The 21,083-nt window shown below is 40.2% G+C and overlaps 1 protein-coding gene across 3 annotated transcripts in view; it reads right to left on the bottom strand.

Moving 5' to 3' along the window:
• PTPN3 (protein tyrosine phosphatase non-receptor type 3) overlaps nucleotides 1–21,083 on the bottom strand; it is a 163,160-nt gene that overhangs the window by 134,624 nt on the left and 7,453 nt on the right. The gene's annotated exons all lie outside the window — the stretch shown is intronic.

The raw sequence follows: 21,083 nt of genomic DNA, 5'->3' as shown, positions 1-21,083 counted from the left end.
ACAGGTCCATCCAGGTGTCCCTTGCAGTTAAATATCTTAGTGTGTCTTCCACACACTGAGATAATTGCCAGCATGGAAGATGTGTGTGTTACATGTTTAGATATATACTCATGACAATCTAGGGTTTTTAAAGGCATGCAGTTTCAAATAACTCACTGCCATAATGTTCATAACTTAGTGTAGAATTAAATAAGGTTTGTACTCCATGTTAGAATAGGAGTATTTAGTACATAACTATTTTGTAGGAGACCAACCTTAGAATGTTATTGCCATTAACTTTGAAATATCAAACTTCATGCAAAAGTTTGGATGATACCCTCAGTACTAAGTGCCTAAATATTAATGGAACTAGCACAGATTTTCACATCAAAAGCATGCAAATGTTCAGAGACAGTTATTTACTTTTTATAGTTAAGACCTAGAAAAAGAGTCTTAAGTAAAATATTAGAGCTCTAATTTTTTGATGGACTTATTATAAGGACTTTGGTAAGTTTTGTTAAAGAATTATTTGAAGAAATTGACAGTGGTAGTTTATATAACACTGGAGCAAATCTTGTGCCATTTTCATATGAAGGTAGACAGTTCCAAAATATCTTTTGTGTACTTTGTGGAACAAATAGAACTTGTTTCAATACAATATTTCATGCTGAAAATAATATTTAGCTAAGGGTATAAAATATGAAGATTGATGTCCACTAAAATTTTCATATATACCAGGCAGGCCTTGGTATATATTAAAAATCAATAACCATTTTAGTATCTTTTAAATCTTATTTATTTCTATGCTAATAGCGGATGAGAATATGAAGCCCCTTTGGTGACAAAACTAATATCTTTGTACTGAAATGGGTATTAAAAAAAGGTCACATTATGTACTTAAGGACTCTAAACTGGACACATCGAGATGCTTTATTCTGTGCCCATAAAGAGTCCCTTGGAAACAGAAGAGGACTGTCCATATGCATGAAGTTAAAGCACATTCTAAGCCCTTGTAATCTTGAGGGCTAGTTTAAAAAATTAATTAGGAACCATCATTTTATTACCTTTATATTTCCAGTGAAAAGAGCATTTGGTATATTAATTTTTTGTTTGTTTTTGTGTGGTGGTTTTTTTGGGGTTTTTTGTATCAGATAAAACTGTTCTATAATTCTGCACACTCCAGGAGAGAAATGAAATGCAGGAAATAAAAATCACTGTCAGCCCAATTGTGTAAGAAATTTTCTATGGACATGTTTTTGCAATATCTTAAAGCCACTCCTCCAGATTGTATTTCAGGCACAATATAAGAGTTTAGTCTTAGAAAGTGACACCAGGGATCTAAGCACTGGAATGCATTACCTGTCAGTCACTTCTGAGGACAGCTTGAAAAGGATTAATGCAACAAAATAAATCGAGCATGAACTCAAAAACTCGGTAATGTTGAGTCATAGCAAAAATTTCTATGATGCTGACTGCCTGAGAAACCAAGCCTTTCTGTTTCATAATGGCACAAACTACTTTTTAAAGCAGTCAACAGTGCTGTTTTCTGGTAATGCAAAAATCTTCCTTTACACAGAAGATAGATTTGTGATTTAGTCCACCTTAAAACACAGGTGGAGGACCATACCTGCCCACACATTGTATTTTTTATTTATTTTATCATTTGCAAAAATGCAACATGAGAAAATGGCTGGAAAAATAAATAGCTTGAAAGGAAAATGACAATTCAGCCCATAGATAAGTGGGGTTCCATATGTAATTCTAGGCAGTTTTTTTCTGAAAGGAAATGACCTTATAATTAATATAAGATGGTATGATCAACCAAATAAAACTTGCCATTCTGAAATTGTAACATGGGGGGTTTTGAGCATATGGACAGGAGGAAAACACTTTTAGTACAGTCATATATTTAGCTGAGAATGAGCAAATAGATTATATTTAAAGAATGCTTTTTCTGGTTACTGGGAGTGTGGTTCAGAAACGAATACCTTAAACCACTATTATTAGCCATCTCAGAGGAGAGAGATATTTTATGTGACTCTGCCCCAGTTTGAAGACCTCTCAGTAATATGAAGAAATTGATGTAAAACTATATGAAACTTGTTTGTCCTAATTTCTAGGGCCTTCTAAAGAGATTAATATTGCAAGTCTAATCTAAGGAATGATGCTTTAGAGGCCTAGTCCCCTGCTCCCAAACAAAAAGCTTTCTTCCCACCAGCTCTTCTCCTTTGCCCTAGAGAGGCTGTGATTTTATTTTATATCTCCAATATAAAGGAAAGTTTATCATCCTAATAGAAATTGGGAACATTTAAAATTCAAGATACAGTTTCTACATAACAGCAGAATTGTATTGAGGCACAGCCTACAAGCACTACTTTCTTTCTTGTTGCATTAATTTATTTGGCAACAGACTAGGTGTGGTCTCCTAGTTCAATTTACATTCAGTTAAATGGCTAAAGAAAAATATGTCTTTTTTTTTTTTTTTTTTTTTTGGAGGTGATAACCATCCAGAAAATACTCTTCTTCAGAAAACTGCTGCCTATGTTTTCAATACCCTGGAAAACTGATGGAAATTACCAGAAATGTGTGTCATTTAGAAAAAAAATTAAGAAACCTGTGTGCAATTGTGGTATAGCATCTGCTATGATGGCAACACAAACTCATGAAGATTTGAGAAACAAACTAAAATTAATCAAATCCCATGGTGTTCTGGGTGGTTTTGAAAGAGTGTGAGCCAGGAAAACCACTAGTCTTTAATAGCCAAAAATACAGTGGTTTTCTGCCAACCTTGTCTTTCTAGGTTTGTATCAGTTCATATTTTCCCTTTCTGTTGGCTACTTGCCTTCTTAGCACCTTAACTAAAGGATGAGGAATAAAGCTATACTTGGCTAGAAGGCCATACTGATGAGTCAGTATAAATTGCCTTCTTGGAGGCCAAAAATACCTTTCTTATGATGGAATCATGGAATTTTCTTTAAATTGACAACTAGTACTTGTAGCAAGTGCCCATGCTAAAAAATAATGGTCTGGATACTTGAGGCACGGAGGAGACAGCAGAGCTCAGGCATTGCTTCCAGTGACATCCAGTCAAATGGATACTCTGTCCAAGGTAGCCACAAAGTTTACAGGTTTCTATCAGGTTCTGAAGCATAAAACTCAAGGAGGCAGACTTTGTAGAGAGAAGGAAAATTTCATAGATGAACTGATAGACCAAGTATGCTGTGCTTGGTCATAGAATCTCTGCCAGTGTACACCAGCAACATCTGTTGCATCTTTCCAAACAGAAAATACATCACTTCCATTTCTGCCTGCATTGTGGGGATTTTAATGGGTCATTTACAGTGCTTGATGATTGAAAAGAACAGCATAAAGCTCCTGCTCAGCCCTGCTCACTTTCTAGAACTACAATCTCACTTTGGATGCAAAAGGAAATATCTGTTGAATAAAGTCAACACTTAAACTGAAGAGAGGGTGTGAACAACAGTAGACAGGTATCTGTGAGTAATTTTGTGCATGAATATGCTGGTTGTGGGAGAGGAGCGCTGCTTTGCAGGTGGGTAACTCACGGATGAGTCAGGGGCAACTGTGGTGACAAACCTGCAGGAAGTGTAATTCACACTTAAACTGCCTTCGGAAGAACGTATGTCTGCAACACCAAATACGCTGACTATCCACAGCCAGTAAAAGCCTTCACAAATCAGAGAGCTGAGATCAGTCAGACCACGAGAGCAAAGCCAGTGAAAGTGATCTCAAGTTACTAAAAGAAAGTCACAGACAAAATGATCATTCTCAGAAAATGATGGGGAAAAAAAAAAAAGCCCAAAAGAAAACAAACAAAAAAAACCCTCTCAAAGTCCTAGCACTTCTGAGAGTTCATAAGGTTATGGAAATGCTGTTGCAGGTTTTGTTTTCTTTTTTTTTTTTTTTTCCCCCTAAAAAGGGAAGAGAGAATGGCATAAACATAAAAATAGCTTTCAACCCGATGAGAACTGATTCACCAGCACAACTGTAAGCCTGTTTTCCCCTTTCTGCGGGAGGAGGATGCTAATGTGCTTCTGCACAAGTCCTGTGCCGCCCTCTGGTGCCCGCCGCCCGTCTCCGCTTCCCAGCCGGGAGTGGGGCAGGGCGCGGCGCAGGGAAAGAGGGAAAATCCTGCCAATGCTGCAGGAAGTGCCGATCCTGCCCGTGCTGCTCTGTTCACCTTGGGTGGTACTCACACAGGCTTGCACCTCCGGGGAGACGCATTGCTTCGTTTGCTGAAGGTGTGCCCTTTACGTGAACCCGGACCTGGGTGTCCCCAGTGATCCCGCAGCTTCCTCTTTCCTGGGCAAAGCACTTTTTATAAAGCTCCAGATTTGCAGCACTCAAGTTCTCTGTAGAAATGCCCCAGACTTGAAGCTTTCGATAGAGCAAGAAACTGTAAACTGAAAATCTGTAACTCTAAGCAAGCAGAGCTTTTTCTGCATCCAAGAACGCCTTTGGAAGAGATCCACGCTGCTGTTTGCACTGCAGGGCAGGCGACCAGCCTTAGTCATGGGCCAGAAACCTGTTTACACCAGGTTGCAGCACAGCAATAACAATTTACGACTTCTGGAAATGAAGGGGGTTTGATTTGGGTGGTTTTTTGTTTTTGTTTTAAACTATGTGACATCAGCTGTAAAGAAAACAGTGGAATTCCCAGCTGTATTAGCCCTGGTAAACTGAGTTGAGAGTTTGTTGTTGCTGGTGCTCCTGTGGTTTCTGGTGCGTTGACACTGAAATTATGTGCAGTAATAGCCAAAATAGTTAAACACAAAATGCAAAGCCCCTATCTAAGGATCTCATTCCCTAACTCCATTTATCCTGTCTCAAATCCTTTCCAGCCTGTATTGCAACCCTCCCACTGCACAGTTCTTTTCAAAGTCATTTTCAAGTTTTGCCTTTTTCTTTTCAGAAAGCATCTTGCCATTTCCCAAGGATGCTCCCAAAAACTCTGCTTCTCTTTTGCTACTTATCTTTGTTATGATGATACACTTTTATAAGTGTTTGAGCCTTACAATTTAGATGAAATTAGATTCTCTGCAGAGAGGAAGCAATGTAAATTAAGATGAGGGCTTGAGAGACCTGCTGGCTGCTGGAGGTCCTTGGCTGTTCAGCAGCCAGTAGAGCTCAAAACTGAGACTGAACAGAGATGAGTTAATATCAGAGACAAGAGCCAATAGCTCTGAAAGAAGGAGGAGGAATAAGAGTGTGACCACTCCATCATGTGGCATGTTCCTGTCTGTGTCTGTCACAATGGGAGGAGATGTATTGTTGAGCAAGCCACGCTGTTTCTCATTGCCTATAATTACAGATACACCCATAACTGCACACACAAGCTTATCACAAAGAGGATTTCACCTCCCTTTGGACATGAGCAATGCTACTATAGTTTCTGTCACAGGCAGTATCTTTGTGCAGGTGAAATTTTGTAGAATGCTCCAGAAAGCCGGAAAGTCTTAGTTTTCTAGCTACAGAGGTAATCTTGTCTAAATTATTCAGTTCTGTAGATCAGATAGCAGTTCTGGGTCATCTCATGTAATAGTGACCCTGTCCACTCTCAGGAATCCCACAATGACAACAAGAGTTGTGGAAACATATGGTCCTATGTCCTTATAGCTACACAATAGGCTATACACAAAATAATCCTCTCTCTGTCTCATTACTCTTTGTACACATGCAGAGTCTAGAGGAAAGAGAGCAGCTCATAGCCACATTAAAACATCTGTGTTTGGACAGTGCCACATGCACTGAGACTGCAAGGCCAGCTGTCATTCCATCTACTTTGCTGGTAGGTCTGAGGGTTTACCTCCCCTGCAACCCTGAGAGAGTTCAAATCCTAGATCCAAATGAGGCATATTTAACAAACAAATAAACAAACAAACATAAATTCCTGTATAAGATTAGAGCAGAAACTTTAAGACCTGCAAGTTACAACTGCTCCTAACTTACTTCTGGTGAAGTTTGGACCTGTCCTACATGTCCACAGCCAGTGTCCATGGCTGTCATTTTTCTAGTCAAGAGCTACAATCCTAGCTTTCCCCAACTGCCGACTCAGTCCTTGGACCTCTCCTTGGCATTTCCTGCTGTGATAACCATTTGGCTCCCTGATGAATCTGTCAGTGAGCATAAGGACTTGCTGGAATGGGGGCTTACAGTCCAATCCATTTCTTCATTGAAGGTAAGAGGAAACTTCTTCCTGACATTGCTAGAAGTATAAAGGTACTACACAAATCTAACTACAGCAAAATGAGGGAGACTACACCCCATGTTTTCTTTCATAGCTTTCATAGCTCCCTGGCAATGGATAAAGTAGTTGTTATTCACCTCTGAGCAATAAAATCATCACAGCCAAGTAAAACTAACATTTTTTGTGACATTTGATGAAACATAGCTGGATCAGCAAAGCATATCAACAGGCTTGATCAAATACTTATAACACTTACTGATATTTTCTAGTTTTATTTTCACACTTCCCTAAGATAATGAATGGGAACATGGTAAGTATATACACAAATTTTCAACTGAGGTGTGTTGCATTAGTTTAATATGGGTTTTAAACATGCTTTAGTGAACAGTTCGAAGGTTGTTACCCCACTGACTTCTAAATTTTATGCTCAAGATCAATTTTATGCTCTTCCAGTTTATTCTGAGGTAACAGTAATTACTCCTATTTTTAGAAACTAACAGTTTTAAAATTAACATTTATTTGATGCTGAATCTTCCATTTGTTTCCAATATAGGAAGATTTCCCCACATGCAGCTGCCTGCATTAAACCTTAATTAGAAAAATGGAAGAACAGATCTTTGAGAATTCAGTTAACATTTGCTAGCATTTCATTAACTAATGCCAAATGCAGGAAGGAAGCAAACATTCCATTCTTTAAGAAAATTAATGAATGTTAGAGCATTATTATATGGAAAAAATAACATAGGAAACATTATCACAGGCAGAAAGTGTATTATTCCACTCTGATACCAGAGAACGAGAGGGAAAGCAAACTCTAACTTCAGTTTTGACCAGCTCATACAGTGACCACTGTTGTTTTACAGTAAATTTTGCATTGTATTTGTTTCCAACAGTAACAACAACAAAAAAAATGAGGGTCTGGGTTCACCCTTTGCTTTCCCTGGCTGTAGCAAGCATTGCCCATGGAAGGGGTGATTTCTCACTGTGTCTGCAGACACAGTGGGGTGCTGGGGTGTGCTTGCAGGCCTGGCTGCACTGTGCTTGGTGCTGCCACTCAGAAGTTGAGCTCTGAGTGACCTGCATGGATGCAGCCAGCCCTGGCTGCCCAGAGCTGTTTTTATACACAGTGTCATCTAGGGAGTTATGCTGCAGATAACCTAGGACTGGGAAGTCAGTGCCAGCCTCTGAATAGCTATGATCTCCAGAGATAAAACCCAGCAACCTTCCTCTGCTCCCAGTGTCTTGGGTTGAAAAATGTAACCAAAAATGTGTATTCTATTTTCATCTGTTGAAACCGATTGGGAGATATTGTTCTTTATCTCTTGTAACTCTGGGGAGGGGGAGAGGGTGGATGCCTTCTGTTAATGGGACAACTGATAACACCAGATAAGTCAGTGTTTCTTATCTCTTTCATGGACTTTGTCTCCCCCTCTGGGAGATATCTTCTGCAAATGGGCCATTAAGGCTCACCAATGACACAACACCATCCCATTGTGAGATGCACCACCCAGTGGGGAGGAGCCAACCATTCCCCACCCTGATAAAATGGAGGCACAGGGACCCCAGATCAGGAGGTTTTCCACTGAATTCTTGGAGGAAGACTGGACCCATCTCACCAGCACTGGACTTTTTTTTCTTTTTTTTTTCCCCTACAGGATCATCTCTACTTCACAGAACAATCTCTGTCACTCCAGGAGGACTTATTTGGACTTCTTCCAACATCCTGACAACACAGTGTCAGGTCGTATCTCTGACTGTGTCAGGGTTTTCTAGGACCCATGTTTGTATGCTTGTTTTGTGGGTTTTTTTTGTACTACTGCATTTGTATATATATATTTTTAATATTCCTAGTAAAGAACTGTTATTCCTATTCCCATATTTTTGCCTGAAAGCTCCTAATTGAAAATTGTAATAATTTGGAGGGAGGGGGTTTTTACATTTTCCATTCCAAGGGAAACTCCTGTTTTCCCTGGCAGATACCTGTCTTTCCAAACCAAGACTCCCAGTTATCACTATCCACCAGCAACTGACTGGGACCCTTGTGGGTCACAGCTGCATTGAAATCCAATGTCAATCACTGCCGTGATGGCTGTGACTCCGTGATGATCCCTGCCTTCCCACTGGCCTTGGGACTGATGACTGGGCTGTGAACAGCCCTGTACACATATAGAACAATATATACTCATACATATCTCATCATCTGCACACAATTGTTTGTAAAGCTGAATACTAATAGTCACACTATCTAAAACTATCTACAGTAAGTATTGAATGTGTAATGCTTCTTGGGATAAATAAATCTTCTGAGCCACAGGGAATTCCAATAGGAGAGGCTATTAAGGCCATGGCATTTTAGGGACTGCATGCTTCAAGGAAGATGCCATCACAATATTCTGTCCTTTATCTCTTTTCTCTTAGAGCTTTTGAACCTTAGTGCTTTTGTGCTTAGCTGAAATCCACAAGAAGATCATAACCTGGGTTCCCCAAACTCATAAGGCTGTAATGCTTTCTGACTATATTTCAGGATCAAAAGACAAGACCTTTTATCTCCTCACCCAATATATGGTCTGATGAGAGTAGGCGCAGCTTCATTTCAAGGGCTTTAACTTTCCCTAGTTTTTTATGGTGCTAAATATCTTTCAATCACAGCAATAAACAAAATGTATAGCATCTTGTGATAACAAATCCCAAAACTACTGCTGTGGAAATTGTACCTTCAAAATTAATCGGGGTAGGAGTTCATTTATAATTGTATTTTTCATGCACAACTTTCAGTAATCTGCTGATATTTGTATTAGTAAAGAAATGTTCACAGTGTGCAGTTGCTCAGCTGGATTCCAACATGATCTTAAGAAGAACAAAAGCTAGAGGCAATTAGTATCTATAAGCATCTGAAGCAGATGGATCCAGGCTCTTCTCAGCAGTGCTGAGCAATAGGACAAGAGGCAATGAGCAGAAAATCACACTCAGGAAGTTCCACCTGAATACGAGAAAGATCTTCTTTATAATGCACTGATAAAGAAGTGACTGAGCACTGGAACAGGGTGCCCAGAGAGGGTGTGGAGTCTCCCTCACTGGGGATATTCACAAACCATGTGGATGCAATTCTGTGCAATGTTCTTGAGCACAGAGATTGGACCAAATGACCCATTGTGCTCCCTCCCAACCTGACCCATTCTGAGGTTCTGTGAAATATCACCCTGAGAAAGGCTGGCCACTGGAGAAATGCCTCTCTGCCTGGCTAATCTGTAACTTGTCCACTAGAAATATTCACACTAGGGAAGGTAGAGCATCACTGAATGTTGGGCTGCTACTTCACACACAGGCCTGTGGGCACTCCTGAGGGTGATTGGAAGCCATGGCTTGGTGTGGACTTGCCCAGTCCTGTGTGTATTAGGGACACATTCTCTTCAGGCTTGGGTGGGACTCCTGAAGATTTACACTTGTTGCTAAGCAGTAATCTATGTGAATCTGAACAGTCTCTGTGGAGGAGAAAGATGATTTATGTGCCATACAGAGATAGTGTAACCCTGTGGCTTTATCATCTCTAAGACAACTGGAACATACAAACTGATGGGACAAGCAGCAGGAAACTGGCATTTAGCCCTGTACCAGTCCCTGTCCTGGAAGAAAAAGGGTGTTTCTAAAGGTATAAACCTTTACAGGGCTAACTATCAAGGAAGCCTGTAGTTTTTTCCTCCTGCTCTGCATCCACCTGGGCCCTGGTGCTGGAGGTAACAAGTGGGAAAGAGTGTATGAAGTGCACTCCAGGGCATGATAGCTCTGAAACCTCCAGCATTTCTCCAGAAAAAGAGGGAAGGGAGGAGGCAGAACACACCTTCAGCTTTTTCCTTTTCAATGTGCCTTGATCCACAGGACGAACCGATGTGAAATAGTAGGGGAGCCTTTAAAGAACAGCTACTTTTTCTTTTAAAAATAGATGTATTTACTTACACAGTGAATCCAATACTGATTCAGTGACAACCACAATAGTACCAATGGTACTAAGGCCACAGCTTAGATTGGATGAACATCTAACATAAAGCAGGAAAATTTTATTGGAGCCAGTGTTAATTTAAGTAGCTTCATCTTATATGATACGTGGAAAGAAAACCTAGTGGCAAAGCCACTGGGAAAGAAAGGACAAAGTTAGTAATCTTCACTTTGAGGTTGTGTTTTGATTTTTGGTTTGTTTTTTTTTCCAGGTTTCTGCCTCAAAATAAAATTGGTTAATGAAGTTCTTCACTGTGGACAGTAGGTCGATTACTGTAAGGATTACATTTGTCTTTAATGAAGTGAATCTTACTGCAATTGCTCCTGCTCAAGGATATTCTAATAAATTAAGTCTTGCATCCTAATGAGTTTCAAGCATATTAGAAAGTTGTGGATAAATAAAAAATCCAAAAATAATTTTTAACTATGCAGGGATTTTCCCCAAAGTGAATCCATCTCAGACAGGAAGGTGGCTTTAAATACCTCATGGTTTAAGAAGAATCATTTCCAAAGGGAGTATTAGAAAATTAATCTTTTACAGATGCAACACACATGGCACCAATTAATTAATGAAGCTGGAAATCAGCACAACTTTAGTACAGAAATAGATAAAAAGCAATTAAAACACAAGCATCCTAAATAGAAAAATCTGATAGTTTTTCTTCTTGGTTATACAAGAATAAAGTCAAAATTAGACTTTGGGTAATAAAAACTTCCTGAAAAATAATCTTTTCTATCTGCACAATTAAGACTGTGAGATGAAACATACCTTAGGCAAGAACCCCTTAGTTATTGTGATGTATCAAATCACCATTGAAATAACTGGAGCTGTACTGATAAATCCCAGCAGAGCGCCTGAGCCATCTAAGTTTCTGCACAGAGGAGAACTGCAGTTTGACACCTGCCTATTCTATGGATATTTCAAAACCCATGTGGCTTCACCTGATAATAAAATGAGCCAAATCCAAACTCTTCAGACATTCTCCTTGCTAATCTGTCAATCTGAGTTATCCCATTCTCTGCTTCTGACTTCTGAATTTAATAACAAGTCTGATCATCTCAGCTGGGTTAAATAACTGGGTTTTTTCGTGCAGTAGCTAATCCATCTTTGTGTAACCATGCAAAGATATCACCGACAACTACCACAGAATTCACACCTCAGCAGCAAGCCAAATAAAGCTGTGAGAGTGGGTAAAGTGCCTCTGAACTCATGTCCATAGGGCATAAATCCAAGCTGGAAAATCCAACCAGACTTCCATCTGAGTGGGAGGAAGCATGGTTAATTTGATTAGAAAGTGGCTAAGGTGCCCATTCCTGCTACCACTGCTAAAATAATACTAGGTGAGGGCGAAAAATAGAGATGACACATGTACAAACAATCTAAAAAGAAGCAGTCCTCAAATTTACCTGTTCCACAACCTTCCAATGCCTTTACAACAAGGGATGTGGGTTTTCTTATGACTGTTTTTCCAACAATAGAAAATGACTTATGTCAACTTCTGTTTTTGAATGGCACGGACCGAGTTGGGTGGAGGAGGAAGGAGCCAGCCAAGAGGAAATTTGAGGCTTTTTTGTTTCTCACTGTAAGCAGGTATGCATTGACTGTACTGCTTCCAAAGGCGTATGCTGCAATTCAGCATTAATAATAACTCACAAAAATGTGGCTAAACCTGTATAATACACAAGATGTAGTCATAGCACCCATTACAGTGCAACCTCAAGATGTCTAAGTAGTAAATCCTCTGCCCTCAGCAAGTCCAGCACATTTACAATCTATTCCTTCCCAAAATCCTCTGTCTCAGAATGAACTAATCTAATAAAGGCAGCATAAATCAGGGTCATGGGATTTTCCAATAAAATATTTTTACTGGAAAATTCCATTTCTGAGAACTAAAATGGTTCTCAAAAATGTAACTGTTAAAGAACAAGGAAATAAGACATCCTGAGAAGATACTCAGTGGTCTCTGGTGCTCCCACATCTTGTAATGCTTGTAATTGCTTGTGGGTTTTTCAGTCAGATTCCTAAAAAGCCTTGCCACATGGAGTGAAAAATAATCCCCAAGGTTTTTGCTGCAGAAACAAGGGGCTGGTAACCCTGAGGTTTTATCTTCCCTGAACTTTAGCTTTAGACTTCGCAATATCAGCCGGAAAGCCTCAAATCCCCTGTTGATTCAGAGGTTTCCACACTTATCTCACAGCTGGTCCCTCCTCTTATTGGATCTTAAAAGCCAGGTGGCAGCAGTGGAAAGTGAACTTTCAAACTCAATTTTATTTCTAAACAAAAGATTTTAACTCTTTCCAAAACTTTTTTTTTTGTTCTGTTTGTTTTGTTTGTTTGGCGTTTTTAGTTTTATTTTTTGTTTTTATTTGTTTGTTTGGGGTTTTGGGGGGCATTTTTTGGATTCTTGGGGCTTTTTTGTGGGTTTTGGTTTTTATTTTTTGGGTTTTTCTGTTCTGCCGCTGTGGAACATTTAGAACATTTTTATCTCTATTTGTCCTTACTTGGAATCTTTGGATTCCCAATAAAAAGGAAAAGTATCATTTTCACCATATTTAATAAAAGTTCAAAAATAGAAAGAAAGAAGGAAAAAACCTCCCAAACCTGTAGTACAATCCTCTACTTGGGAAAGCTGTGGAGCTTTCCATCCTAACAGCAAAATTGCATCACTGGTGAGAAAGAGCAACACTCAAAATGGTTTTGCATTGAAAATACAGATGAACGGAAGAGCTATGGCCATTGTCATCATAATCAGAAAACAAAGAGTTGATCCCATTTCTTACATAAGATAAAGGTTTGTATTTCCCTACTTTTCATTTAAGTGCTTTTTTTGAATCTTTGCCAATGAACAAAGAAATTAGTTGAGAGGTTTCAGATGATGTGGAAAGAACGAAAAAACGCAATTTTAAAAAATTCATTGAAATGTTTTCAGTAAAACTCAAATTGTGACCTTTTATTCTGATTTACTAAACTTTTGTTTTGGAAAATTGTGGAGGATGAAAGAGTTGTCTGTGATACACTTTGGTCTGGTGTCCTAAGAAAAGAAGGATTACATTATCATTCTCTCAGTGTGTCTCTGCTTGCCTGTCCTCCTTCTCTCTTCCCACATCCCCAAAAGATTTTGAACCTATTTTGAATGAAATGTGTCAGAATGTTCTACAATTCTTACAGTCTCAGAAAAGTAGGCTTGTGAGTGAAGCTGGAAAAGAAACACTATTAATAGATCATTAGGAGTATAAAAACAAATATAAATCTTACTAAACATGGGAAAATTTACACCTGAATTTCTCATTATGGTCCCACCACTTACAAATCAGCTCATTAGCAGTGTTGGGGAATTCAGGTTGTCTGTGTGATGGTCTTCTGGCTGAATGTGCAAGGCGAATCCAAAAGTTTTAAAGAAACAAGAAGGAGCAAAATAGAGACAAGGATAAGGCCCTGAAGAAACAGTAGGGAAGACAAAAATTCAGGAATTGCCTTCAGCTAGGAATGGTCTAAAAGGATGTTTTCTTCCCACATTTGATCACAGTGGAAAAACAAAAGAAAAGAGAAAAAGAGTCCAAACTATTGTTATTGAATCTAGAAATCTGCTGAGGCTGAATGATCTGTGAGAATTATGGAGAAGTTTGAACTGCAAAAAGGCCCTTAAAGAGAAGAAAAAGCCTCCCCATCACACAGAACATTGCTCCCAGGCAGTGATGGAGATCTAGGTTGAAAGGAACAAGCATGTTCTTCCAAGGAAGTATTCAGAGATAGAACACTGGACCCATTTAATCCTTTTTTCATAAGGTATTATGACTGTGAATAGAAGAATCAGTCATGTTTTGAAAAACTCTTCACAGGTTATTAGTTCATCACTTGTATATCTTCCCTAGGAGCAGCCTTAAACTTGCAAGTGCAGCTGGGCTTTGCCATGAGCTAAGCAGAGAGGGTATGGCAATACTGGGATCCCACTTGGAGTGATTGCACTGGGGGTCATACAGCCCAAGGCAGAGGAGGAATGAAGGTCACACTTGAGAAGGGTTGAAAGAAGGGTTATAAAAAAATGAGGTTACACTGCAAGCCTGAGGGAAACATGGTGCAAAGCCAAAAACCATTTAAAAAGAAAAAAAAAAAAACCTAACTGGAAAAATAGTCTTTGAATGATTGACAGAGGAAACAAGACATTTTCTGGAGCAGCTCCTGGTGAGTTCTCAACTCACTGTTTTCTCTTCAAAACAAAACTCTCCACTATAAGTAGTTCTCACCCACGTTTGCTACCTAGGTGCACAAATCAGAGGGGTTGGGGGGTTGGTACAGAGCCAGGTGACAGTGTGACTGCCTGTGCAAGGCAACAAAAACAGCCAGCGTGTATTGAGCGCTCTGTAGCCACTGCCCCATGACAGTATTCCCTCATAGTAAGCAACAGCAGGATAAACTGGTCTGCAATTACCAAGAGGGTTAATTCACTCCTTTAAACATAAACATAGATCAAAAATGAGATTATATTACATCAGAAACAAGGCAAAGTTTGAGGATATTTCTTGAAAATTGGCCTAATGATTCTTTTGTCTTTGTAATTCACACCTTTCACCTTGCTAATATCCAGCAATTGCAAATTGGCATACTACCAGAAAATGAAAGTAGTATCTTTCACCCGTCCTGTTTGCTTTATCTGCTCTCTTTCTTTCTTAGCTATTTTCAGACAAAATGGACTCTCTTTTAAAAGCTGCTAGTCATTTCCAATTTGTAACCACTGTACAGTCAGCTACCTGGATTTGTTGGGGTTTTTTGGGTTTTGTTTTTTTGTTTTGTTTTGTTTGTTTTATTTGTTTGTTTTGTTTGTTTGTTTTGGGTTTTTTTGGTGGTTTCTTTTTGTTGTTGTTGTTTTTGGTGTTTTTTTGTTTTTTTTTTTTTTTTTTTTTTTTTTTTCTTTTTTTTTTTTTCTTTTTTAAACAGGAGTATTTTTTTTGGCTATGCTAATGACATCAAAGTACCTATGCAACTCTGGGCACTTTACCGTCCCTGGCTAACAGCAGATTACACCAAAAGAAATCATGACTCCTTAACATGTGCTACACCCACCCAGGACACATGGCCTACAGGCATTTTGTTGAAGACAACAAAGAAACTCAAGAGGACAATTTCTGGAGGTACTAGACATTATCAAAGCTTTTCTAAAACTGGCACAGAGCCAGTGTCCTGACCCTGTCTTTGTAGAGACTCAGAAGCGAGCCCAGGCCATGAGCTGGTCCACCCACGCATGGATCACCATACGAGGGGTCTCCAGCCATGAGCACCTCCACTGTGGGATGGGGAGAGCACTGGTGGGCAGTAGGTGTGGTGGTGTGGGGATGAAAGCCTGGAGAGGAGAGGAGAGGAAGGAAGGCAGCCCAGCTGTTTTGGAGGTGGTATTGCTGAGCTGGGCTGGTCCCCAGCTGCCGGCCTCGCCTGGTCCCCTCCCACAGCAGACAACCCAGAGCCCTGCAGAAGCTGTTATCATCTGCCACCACGAATTACTCACAGAATTTCTCTTCCCTTTAGTCCTGCAGCAGATGTCTTGTGGCTCAGATTCCGGAAAATCACTACACCCATCTTGGACACGGTAGACAGATCTTCCAGTGGCACTAGAAGCAAGGAAGGAATTTGCCATGCCCTTATAAAGACAAACTTTCCATGTATCCAGAGTCACATGGACTGCAGGGTTAGGAATTGCCCTGTTTCAATTAACACAGGCAGGCTGTGCTGCCACTGTACCCTGGGGGTGATGGTAACATCTTGCACACTGATATATCTTTATATTCTATGGTTTGTTATTTATTAAGTGTTCCTTTCCAGAAGGATCATCAGAGAGGAGAGGAGTCCTCTTTGCCAGGAAGGTTCTTCTTTCAAGATTCCAGTTCCATGAATCAGATTTCTGTTTAACTCATTTTTTCTGGCACAAAATACAGCAGATTCATTCCATGCAGACAAGTAACAGCAGAAAAGGATGCAAGCATCTTTCAGGGGGGAGTAAGCTAGCATATGAAGGGAAGAAGCTAGTATATCAAGTCAAATTTGATAGCTGGCTTTTCTTCAAGCACACAGAACTTGCCAAATTGATGCACTCTGCTGTTAGTTTTTAGCTTTCTTTCTCTTCCTTATCACTCTGATAGGAATTAACACTCATGTTTTGTAAACATCTGCCCCCAGTTTAGGAAAGAACTATGGCTATGGGGGCAGCAGGAAGAATTTGCAAGAGTTTTGTTACAGTGCTGACATGCTCTTAGCAGATATAGGGGCACACTCAATTCAAACAACATCTCACAGATCTGTTTTCCTCCCTTGGCTAAGCAAGATTTAATCTGTTAGAAGGTTTGGTGGAAATCTTTAAAAAATATGTGGTATGAAAATACCAAATTGTGAGTCTGAGATTAAAATACAGATTTGCCTTTCCACTGACAGCCTGGGGTGCGTGTTGTTTGCTTAATCACAGTAACCAGTCTGGTGCATCTTTCCAGGTTTTCAATATTAGATTATCCGAGGATATAAAATCAAGCTGGCAGAATGAGTCAGCTGATAGACTATTGCCTACTAAAGAAAAAGCACAGGAATGTCATTATGCTTGCCCACAAAGAACCACATGTACCTATGAGGTTGTAAAGATAATAAGCATGAACTCGATTACTGCTAATATGCTCTGCTTCATGTCTCAGATATTTTGTTTCTTTTATGTAGTTTTTTGTTAATATCCTGGAGCTGACAAAATACTTCAGAGAAATTAAACTGATGAATACTGTTTCTTTTGCCAATTAAAATTACAAGCAATAATACCACAATAGCAATAAAAGTTATTGTTAAAAAATAAAAAACCAGTTTCAGCTCAATGGTATCAAATACAATTAAGGAAATGACATATTAACTCCAGTGTTAATGGGAGTACAGTTCAGATTACTAAATTTTTTTTTTTTCTGTTTTGGACACCACACCTAATTCTCTCTTTTTGTAGAGCTGAAATAAAAATTCACTTTACACATATTTGTTGTATATTACCAGCTAGAGCTGGGATAGATGATTGCTGTCTGGCAGTTGCTGCTGCTGCTGCTACGACTTTACACAGCAGAAAAAAACCCCAACAGCAGCAAAGCAGATGACAGTGGTATTCAATTAATAGTCCCTCTGGAAGCTGGAAACAGTTCCCCACTCTGCCACTGGGAGCCTGAACATTCTCCCACTCCTTTTCCTGACATGCCTGTGGTATAGCAACTTGACAGCTCTCCACAAGTTTTCCCTCAAGTCTGGTCTGACCAAGGGAACAGATAATAGTTATAAATACCATGAATTTATTTAGCTATAAATACCATAATACCAGTGGGGCCCTTCAGGGAGAGTTGGAGGGAATCACAGCAGGAAGGTGGTCTGAGTCAAACTGTGGGGCTGATGGAAAGTGTTACCCGAGGTTCAGCAGGTAACCAAGACCGTGTTTCCACATAGATATGGATTGAGCCCTCGCAGCCTTCAGCTGAGTCCAGTGGGAAGGCCTGGCACCCTTCACCACCAGGAGCATTTTGGACGTAAAAAGCATCTGTGGAAGACTGACTCTGACTAGAAACCAAGTGCTCATTAAAGCCAACGAGTCCCTCCCACAGGACACAGTCCTTCAGGAGCAGGCTGTTCCACTGTGGGCCCCCATGGGTCACAGCTCCTGACAGCAACCCTGCTCCCATGTAGACTCCTCTCTCCACAGATCCTGCCAAGAGCCTGCTCCAACGCAGGCTTCCCCTGGGGCCCTTCACCTGCTCTGCTGTGGCTCCTCCATGTGCTTTAGGTGGATCTCTGCTCCGCTGTGCTCCTCCACAGGCTGCAGGGGCACAGCTGCCTCACCACGGCCTGTGCCACAGGCTGCAGGGGAACCACTGCTCCAGTGCCTGCAGCACCTCCTGCCCCTCCATCTCCACTGACCTTGGCTCTGCAGGGCTGCTCCTCACACAGATTCTCTCCTCTCTCTGGTTGCAGTTGCTTTTGTACGGTAAGATTTCCCCCTTCTTAAATGTGTTATCCTGGAAGTCCTGCCACTGCTGCTGATGGGCTCAGCCATGGCCAGCAGCGGTTCCCTTTTGGAGCCAGCTGGCTCCATCAAACACAGGGGAATTGTCCAGCAGCTTCTCACAGAATCCATGCCTCTAGCCCCTTCTTCAGCTACCAAAACCGCATCACGTAAATCCAATACAGCATTCTGCACTTCTGGCTTCCCTGGGGGAAGGGCAGATATCTACACAGCTGGCCACCAGTCCTCATCCAAAATCTACTCTTCCCATGGCCAGGAGCAGAGTCCTCTCTGATCATCGTGAGGGGAAGCTGATATTGCTAAGGAAGAAAAAACTAATGTGGAAGCAGCAAGAAAAAGCCGCAAACTATGATACTGAGATGTGGAAGAAAGACAACTTGCCTGAGCCCTCTCACAATATACCAAAAATCCAAAGTGGCAGAGCAGAGTAACAGTTTCCATAGGCTTTTCTGTCACAGAAGCCATGACTATTAGCTATTAAAGAAGACTTAATGGTCAATAGCTTCCTGTCATCTCAGATAGTTACTACAAAAGAGGGCTACAGATGCTGCCAGCCCGTCCTGTGTCATGGCCATGGTGACTGTCACACTGCACACGTGGGGAACGCCACAGCTCTGGTGAAGCGATGGTCCCTCACCACTCCTGAGGGTGATCTCCATGGATAGAACAGCACCTTCCTACAGCAACATGCTTTTTTCTTCCCCCTGGATAATTTCTCTCTAGTGAAGCCTAACAACATTGCCCGGTATTGCTTTCTCTGATCATGAACTGCTTGTAGGATGGTTAACTAGCTCCTTCCTGCAGCACTGTGATGGGAGGAAAAGGCATGCTCTCTTTAATTTAATAAAGAAAATAAAATTGAATGAAAAATATTCCTAATGAAAGGTGGTTGTTTTCTTTTTTGCAATAAAGAAGAAAAATCTGAGTCAGAGTAGTGTCTCAAATAGTTCTGATAAACTTCAAAACTTCCACTTGAAGAAAAAGAGTTACTGGAAAACATTTCAGAGGCCAGGGAGAATTCTGTATTTATTAACAGGCAAAGTTCAAAAGATTAATCACACAGAGTCTTTGATATTTTATCATGCAAAAGAATAATCCTGATAAGAAAAATGTTTTGGCAAGAGCACTCTCACTGTTGAACACATGATGGTTGCTCTGGAAGAGGGAACAAGATCTAACTTGTTGAAATGGCACTGCAAATGCAGAAGAAGAGCAGGTTATACTGAACACTGGTTCTAGGCACTTCTGTAGGTGTTTGTCCAATTACTTGGACTGCTTCTCACATAGCACCAGTGGGAGGAATGAAAATAGAAAAGCCATCTCATTCCATTTATTTTTCCTCTTTCTCATTTCTGCTGATTTTAATGTTGGGAAAGGATTCTCTAGGGGAATTATAAGGTCATTTATCTCTGAATCATAGAGAACAACAAGTAGCTTGGTGAAAAACCACTCTGGGGGAAAAGAAATACAAACCACAAGCCATCAAGGTGAGTTAGTATTTCCACCCATGGTTTTGCAAGGGATTAACTATTAATAAAAATTTAACTAATCTCTGCTTTGCCTGTACAGCTAAAATATTTATAATGGCCATACCTCTTGTAGATCTGTTGTATTTCCTCCATGGCAAGTCTGCAACAGTGAATATAGCTCCTGGCTGTTTCTATAATACTGAAATTCACAGCATTGTGCTATTCTGACCCTTTTTCTACATTATCATTAAAAAGAAAAAGGAAAAAGTATTTTTTCCACTCAGACTCTGTTGTCACTCTCCATGCCCACCATGTATTATTTTCCTCCTCATTATCTCAGCCACAACAGTAAAAGTACAGAATGAAGCACAGGCTGGAAGCCTGGAGCTCTCTTAGCATGCCTGATGCCACAAGAATTACCTAACTAGCCAGCTTCCCTTAGCAACCAGATTTGATATGATACCATGGCTGGAAACCTGTAAGGTGTTTTTAGTTCTGACTTTACTTCTACCTCTCTCTTGTTTACATTTTTTGTCATCTCGAGAAACTTGAGTTTTACTTTCTTTACTTTGATTTCGCAAATATTCATGGCTTAGGTTGCATGAATGTCTGAGGTTTCTAGAACAGACTAAACCTTGGTTTTCAGGACAACCCACAGCTTCTAGTGCTATACTAAAAGCCTTTTAGCAGCAACCCAAACATGCACCACTATGCAAAATTTTTAGTGATTGCCTTTTTTTTCTCCTGTTTAAGAGTACCTCAAACTTCAGTACAACTTATTTTCTAGTCTAATAATTGCTCCTAGTGCTATTAGCTGTACCCCAGCTTCATCCCCGAGTCTCCTCAGGGTGGAAGGAAGGTCAGGGAAGGTGGGCATCCACTGCCTTCCTAACTACACCAAAGGAGCTGCAGGGACTTCAGCCACAGATGTCTTGGGAACAGCTCCACCACCATATGTCGAAACCAAGTGAAATGCAGATGGCAGTCATGGCATTTTGAGCTGTTGTGATCTCATAATATGACACCAAATTTAAAAAAAAAAAAAAAAAAAAAAGAAAACAAACAAAAAAAGAAAACTAACTGCATCAGATTTGACCTTTTCCAATTCCAGACAAAACATTACCAAGGACACTTTTGGCTTTTATCTCTCTTCAATGAATATGTACCTCCTTAGCAAATATTTTATGAATCCCATTGGTTTCTGTGCAGCAAAAACAAATGTTAAAAGAAACCAATCTAAAGGAAATAGTTTGGCTTTTGGAGTGTTGGGCTTTTTCAGGTTTTTTTCCTTTTTTTCCCTTTTTTTTTTTTGATTGCTACTTTATTCTTTTATCCAGAAAATACAAAATTGGTTCCCAACTTGGAACACAATTGTTTATGACAATAAATCAGTTGACTTCACTGTTTCAG

Source organism: Prinia subflava, chromosome 1 (genome assembly GCF_021018805.1).
Source record: "Prinia subflava isolate CZ2003 ecotype Zambia chromosome 1, Cam_Psub_1.2, whole genome shotgun sequence".
NCBI lineage: Eukaryota > Metazoa > Chordata > Aves > Passeriformes > Cisticolidae > Prinia > Prinia subflava.
Note: the sequence above shows the minus strand (reverse complement) of the source record. Positions and strands in the feature narration are given on the sequence as shown.